This window comes from Phalaenopsis equestris, unplaced genomic scaffold (assembly GCF_001263595.1).
Source record: "Phalaenopsis equestris unplaced genomic scaffold, ASM126359v1 Scaffold000203, whole genome shotgun sequence".
Lineage (NCBI taxonomy): Eukaryota > Viridiplantae > Streptophyta > Magnoliopsida > Asparagales > Orchidaceae > Phalaenopsis > Phalaenopsis equestris.
The window spans coordinates 355,055-361,566 of NW_018164645.1; the positions used below are offsets into that span (position 1 = coordinate 355,055).

At 32.6% G+C, this 6,512-nt stretch overlaps 1 protein-coding gene across 2 annotated transcripts in view; it reads left to right on the top strand.

The window, feature by feature from the left end:
- Positions 1-2,870: 2,870 nt before the first annotated feature.
- Positions 2,871-6,512, top strand: part of LOC110022933 (UMP-CMP kinase 3-like) — a 22,025-nt gene continuing 18,383 nt past the window's right edge. For both annotated transcript variants that reach the window (XM_020722100.1, XM_020722101.1), the window contains exon 1: positions 2,871-3,001. The gene's annotated coding sequence lies outside the window, so the exon portion shown is untranslated. The remainder of the gene's footprint in view (positions 3,002-6,512) is intronic.

The following is a 6,512-nucleotide window of genomic DNA, read 5'->3' on the forward strand; positions in this document are numbered from 1 at the left end:
TGGATACAATGAATATTATGGAACTTACAATGAATCTGAACAATGTCAAGATCTTGCTAAATTTCTTCAAACTAATGACATATGTGTTCAATACACTATGTCAGGAACACCACAATAAAATGGTGTTGTAGAAAGGCGGTGTTGCAGAAAATGGTGTTGTAGAAAGGCGAAATCATACTCTAATGGAAATGGTTAGTAGTATGATGAGTAATTTTTTTTTACTCTCATCATTGTGGATGCATGCTTTAAAGATCGCTGCATATTTATTAAACAGAACTCCTAGTAAGGCAATTCCAAAGACTTCTTTTGAATTGTGGACATGAAGGAAACCTAGTTTAAGGCATCTGCGTGTTTGGGGTTGCCCAGCAGAAATAATGTTATATAATCCACACGAAAAGAAACTGGACTCAAGAACAACCAGTGGTTTCTTCATTGGTTATCTGAAAAAATCTAAAGGGTATAGATTTTATTGTCCTAACAACAGTACAAGAATTATTGAAGCTGGAAATGCTAAGTTCATTGAAAATTATGAAGTTAGTGGGAGTTTAGAACCACATAAAGTGGAGATCTAAGAAATTAGGGTTCAAGTTAATTTACCCAAAATTTCTTCTCAAGTTGTTATTTCTACAGTTGTTGAACATTTTAACAACTTATAAGAATAACAAATATATGATCAAATACCCCACAATGAAACTGTCACTAATGAACCTGCATTAGATGAACCACATGAAGTAGCACCTCAAAGACAAAAATGGTCTGCTATATCCGATGATTATGTGGTTTATCTACACAGATTTGAATTTGACTTAGGAGTCAATGAAGATCCAATTTCATTTTCACAAGCCATAAAAAATGCAAATTCTTCTAAATGGTTAGATGCAATGAAATATGAGTTGAAATCGATGGATCACAACAAAGTCTGGGATATCGTTGAATTGCCTAAAGATTGTAAAAGAGTCGGGTGTAAATGAGTATTTAAGACTAACCATGACTCGAATGAAAATATTGAACGATATAAAATCAGACTTGTTGCCAAAGGTTTCACTCATAAAGATGACATCGACTATAAAGAAACATTTTCTCCGGTTTCTAAGAAAGATTTATTTAGAATTATCATGACACTAGTGGCTCATTATGATTTGCAGTTACACCAAATAGATGTGAAAGCAACCTTTATGAATGTGAATTTAGATGAAAAGGTCTACACGAGTTAACCTAAAGGATTTTTGGTTGAAAGAAATGAACACATGGTGTGTAAACTTAAGAAATCAATATACGAACTTAAGCAAGCTTCCCGACAATGGTATCTTATATTCAATGATACAATCACGTCCTTTGGATTTAACCTTTGGATTTAAAGAAAATACTGTTGATCGACACTATTGATCGGTGTATATAACTAAAGGTCAGTAGGAGAAAAATCTTATTTATCATTCTGTATGTTGATGACATCTTACTGGCAACTAATGATCTTGAAACCAATAACTTTCTCTCTAATAACTTTGAAATGAAAGATATGAGTGAGACATCCTCTGTGATTATAATTTAAATATTTCGTGATAAACCATAAGGTTTGTTAGGGTTGTCTCAGAAAACATATATCGAAAGAGTTCTTAAGAGATTCAATATGGAAGGATGCTCAACAAGTGTTGCTCTAATTTAAAAAGGAGATAAATTCAGCCTTATTTGGAATGTAAACAAATGGAAGAAATTCCTTATGCCAGCCTTATTTTGAATGTAAACAAATGGAAGAAATTCCTTATGCATCTATTGTTGAAAGCTTAATGTTTACTTAAACTTGTATTATACCAGACATTAGCTTTGTTGTCGTGATGCTGAGCAAGTATGAAAAAATTGTATCGATAAATTGATGCACAACCACCGTGATTCATATTAATTTCATACTTATTAAATAATTTATGACATACTTATTAAATAATATTAAATAATTTATGATTTAACCAAAATAAAGAAGGATATATCTTAAATTTTGTGCATTATGTTATATACTATTAAAATTAAGTGAGCCAAGTGAGAGAATGTTATATTTTTATTTATAACTCATATTTATTTTAATAACTTAAGTTATTTATTTTACTCATAACTTATGTAATAAATTATGACAACTTATGATATTTATTTATTATGACAAATTATGATATTTATTTTGAAACTAAAGTTATCAATTTTCTTAACTAAAAAAATATGTCATAACTTATAATAACTTATGATATTTATTTTTGTAACTCATGATAACTTAAGCTATTAATTATTTTAACTCATAATTTATGTCATAACTTATGATAACTTATGATATTATTTTTATAACTCATGTAATCTCTAAAATGAATAAGAGATACTAACTTATGTCATTGATTTTAATAATAAAAAATCAATTAATTTATTAAATTATCATAAATCCTATTGGTTTGTAACTCCCTTGATGAATGATGGTTAAATAGATCATGATTTAAAGAATGAGTCATCTCTCTTCCCAACACACCCTGTATATTTCCCTCCATCAAAAAATAAAAAAAATTTCAAGGGATTAGACAGAGAAACTCCATATCTATAAGATCAAATTTCTTCAAGGTAAAAGTTTTTCATCATGAATACAAGTATGTGTTACTTTATTATAGATATATAAAAATCATAAATTTAAAATATCTTGACTATTATGTATTTTTAAAATTTGTATCATAAAGTTCAAACATGAATTCTAACATCTACACCCACGAACATCAACATAGATTGGAAAGAGTAGCGGAAAAAAAACCTCAAGTGAATCGCAGTGGAACTGAAGTCCCTATAAGGATCCAAGAAACTCGTATTACACCCGAGAGTTTATTTAATTAGAAATCAAGCATCCGAAAGCAACGCGCTTCCATTACGCTGAAGCTGTGATTTGACCGAAGTACCCTTTCACACCGTTTTATATATCTCCGTCGAGCCCTGCCCATTTTCAACTTCGCAGAGCCGATCCGAAGAAAATCACTGACGGGTAAAGAAAACTTCCATTCAATACTTCTCTTACAGTTTTTTTTTTTTTGTATACATATAATTTATTGATTTTTGCTTAATTTTCCTGGATCCGATCAGATCTGGCTGATTTGGGGGTCCGATTTTCGGGTTTGGAGAGCATTTTTCGTCATATTTTTTGCGTTTATAAGTTTTTTCCTGTAGAATGCTCGCCGTGGGATGATCTGAATGCTTCTGTTAAGTAGATGAGGGAGGGGGATTTGAGTAGCAATTCATGCGAAAATCATTTAGGGTTGTTTAGTGTAGTGGCAATTAGATCCAATTCATTGTAACACCGGATTTAATGAATTATCAATGGTTTATGTCCTGGAAATTATTTTAGTTGTTAGATCTTAATTCGGTTAAACTCTTATAATTATTTCAGATTTTTAATGATTTACATGATTTCTTGTATAAAATTTATTTGATTGAATATTAGTAATTTTAATCAATATGTTTATCAATTTTAATTCGTCTAATAAGCAAATATCTTAATTATTTCTTAATTTATGATTTATATAAGCAAGTAGATATAATAATTTATGTTTAATTAAATAAAATTACAAATAATATTATTTTCTTTAATTCATTGACTTTTAGTATATTAATATTTTTGAATAATTTTAATTAAATCTTAAAAAATTATCAAGTTTTATAAAGAGTGAAACATAAGAAGATTTGCATACATGCCACTCAATTCTTACGTATTTATGGATCCAATTCCTAAACTTGTATGCCCACTTTTTTTTTTTACCTATATTAAAAAATATATATATATATATATATATGTAGACAAATTGAAAATGTATTGGAATTAGGTGGTATGTATGTAAAATGATCCTACAGAATATACCCGGAACGGTCGCCTGCTCTGAAGCGCTCTGCGACAAATTGAAAAAACAGTGAGCCCTAACTCAACTGGCCTCCCCCTTTCGCCTCCACCTCAAAATCGCGAAAACTGGGTTCGGCCGGCTGTAGTCTTCTCCTTCTGCTCTCAAAATCGCGAAAGGCTTGCAGCTGCGAGAGCTTAGGGTTTCGTTTGTGTTCGTTCTCTAATCTCTACTTCTATTTGTCTTCGATATAGTCTCTTTGTCCTCGGCGAATCGGCGTTGGCTCGACTGCTTGGTTGATCGATATTCTTGCTTGGTTGCTTGTTTGGCTACGGAGGTGTTATCTTTGAGTATCTTTTCTCTAATATTTAATATTTATCTTCAGCTTCGCCTCTTAGCTTAAATTTTCTTAAATTTCTCTTAGATTTATTCAGATTTTTTTGTGTGAAACCGAGTTTTTGAAGTTTTTGGGATTGAAATCTCGCATATTGCCTTTACATCTAATTCTTTTATGGCTGAGATCTGATATAAGGCTTTTGCTTTGAATCGTGGTTTGGCTATTGTGCATTTGTGATTTGATTCGGTTATTTGGCTTCACTTGTTCTCATAAGGCTTTTTAGCTAATCTTGAAAAAACTTGATTCGGCTATTGTGCACCGAAGCGGTGGAAGACAAGAATAGTGGACAAATATTAGGTAATTTTCATCATTAATGATAGAAACAGAGAGTATTAAGACTCAACTGTTGATCTTTATGTTCAAAATAGTTATACTGCATCACTTTAATTTGTTAAAGCATAGCGTGAATGGCTGTCCATTTATCAATTTGTAATAATATAGTTGAATAAATAATTTTTTTTTGATAGAGATGTTATTTATTTGTTTTTTTGGTAATTTTATAATTAATGATTAAATTTATTATCATTTTATTTTTTTAACTCATTTCAAATCGAATTCAAACTGAACACGAACAAACCAAACAATGAGAATAATACAAACAATTCTAACATTTCAAATATTTCGAGCAATTTGAATTAATCTCAAACAAATTGAACGAACAGGAACAATTTCGAACACGAGACTATTTCAAACATATATAATTTCAAACGAAACGACACGAACATGAGCTATGTTCCGTTCGTTCACAGTCCTAGCTGGAACTGGAGTAGGAGCAACAGTGTGTGATGGCGAAGAAGTTATTGTGAGCTACAAATTTAGAAATAAGGTAAAACTCTGGGGTGGGCTTTGTTTTTATTTTCCTATGCATAACGGATTTTGTGTGTTTATTGAATCCGTTAGCCTAATTTGATTTTTCTTTAGTGTTTCCCCTCAACGGATCTGTCGAATTTACATGTGCCGGTGTTTAGATTGAGTGAGTTTTTGGTGTTTGTGTTGAAAGATCTAATTCAAAATTCATAATTCAAATTACAATATTTATTGTCTTTCCTTTTCTACAGATATTATTCTCCTTTCTTATTTTTATCTTGCTTAATTAGTCTTGGAATGTAATAGGGATTTCTTTGAATTTATTTAGTTAGTTTCCTAATCTAAGGAGGAGAGACTCATATATGTAAATGCATATTGAATTGAATCATTAAGAAGAAATAAAATTTTCTCTTTAATTTTTGGTTTTATGTTATCAGAGCGGGAGATAAAATTCTGAAAAAAAAAACCCTAGTCTTCGTCCCTGCGCAGCCACTGCTCGCTTCTGCAAGCCGCGATCCTTCTACTGCAAGTCGCGATCCTTTCTGCAGTCCACGATCCTTCTACCGCGAGTCGCGATTCCGTCGAACCTTCGGCCTATCTCCGATTCCTACTTCTTGAGCCGCAGGAACTTCTTCCGCCACTTGCAAAGCCGAACCATATCTTCTTTTTTATCATGTCTGAAAATACAAATGATTCTGCCACCTCTATCCAGCATTCCACCCTGTCATCAACACCACCCTCCTCTAGAACCACCGAAAATCACCCGGCTCAGATCACCACAATCCGTCTCAATGGTGATAATTATCTACGCTGGTCACAATCAGTGAAGATGTACATTAGAGGAAGAGGGAAGATAGGCTACCTAACAGGGGAAGTCTGTAAGCCAGCCACTACAGATCCATCCTACGCAACCTGGGATGCAGAAAATTCCATGATAATGACATGGTTGGTGAACTCTATGGAAGAAGAGATAGGCGCAAACTACATGTGTTACTCCACTGTCAAAGAACTCTGGGAGAATGTGGCCTAATTGTATTTGGACACGGGTAACCAATCTCAAGTTTATGAACTTTCTCTGAAATTTGGTGACATTCGTCAAGGTAATGACTTTGTCACAAAATACTTTAATTCTTTAAAAAGAATATGACAAGATCTTGACCTGTTCAATGATCAAGAGTGGAAGTGTCCTGATGATGCTAGTAGGTATAAGAAATTGTTGATGCAAATAAAATTTTTAAATTTCTTGCTGGACTTAATGAGGAGTTTGATGAGGTTAGGGGCAGAATTATTGGAAGAAGTCTCATGCCTTCAATCCATGAGGCATTCTCAGAAGTTCGCCACGAAGAAACTCGAAGAGGAGTGATGCTCAACAAGAAATCCATTCCTACCAGCATACCCGAGACTTCGACATTCCAATCGGAGGCTCATATCAACAAGTGGACTGTTCCATATCCACCGAA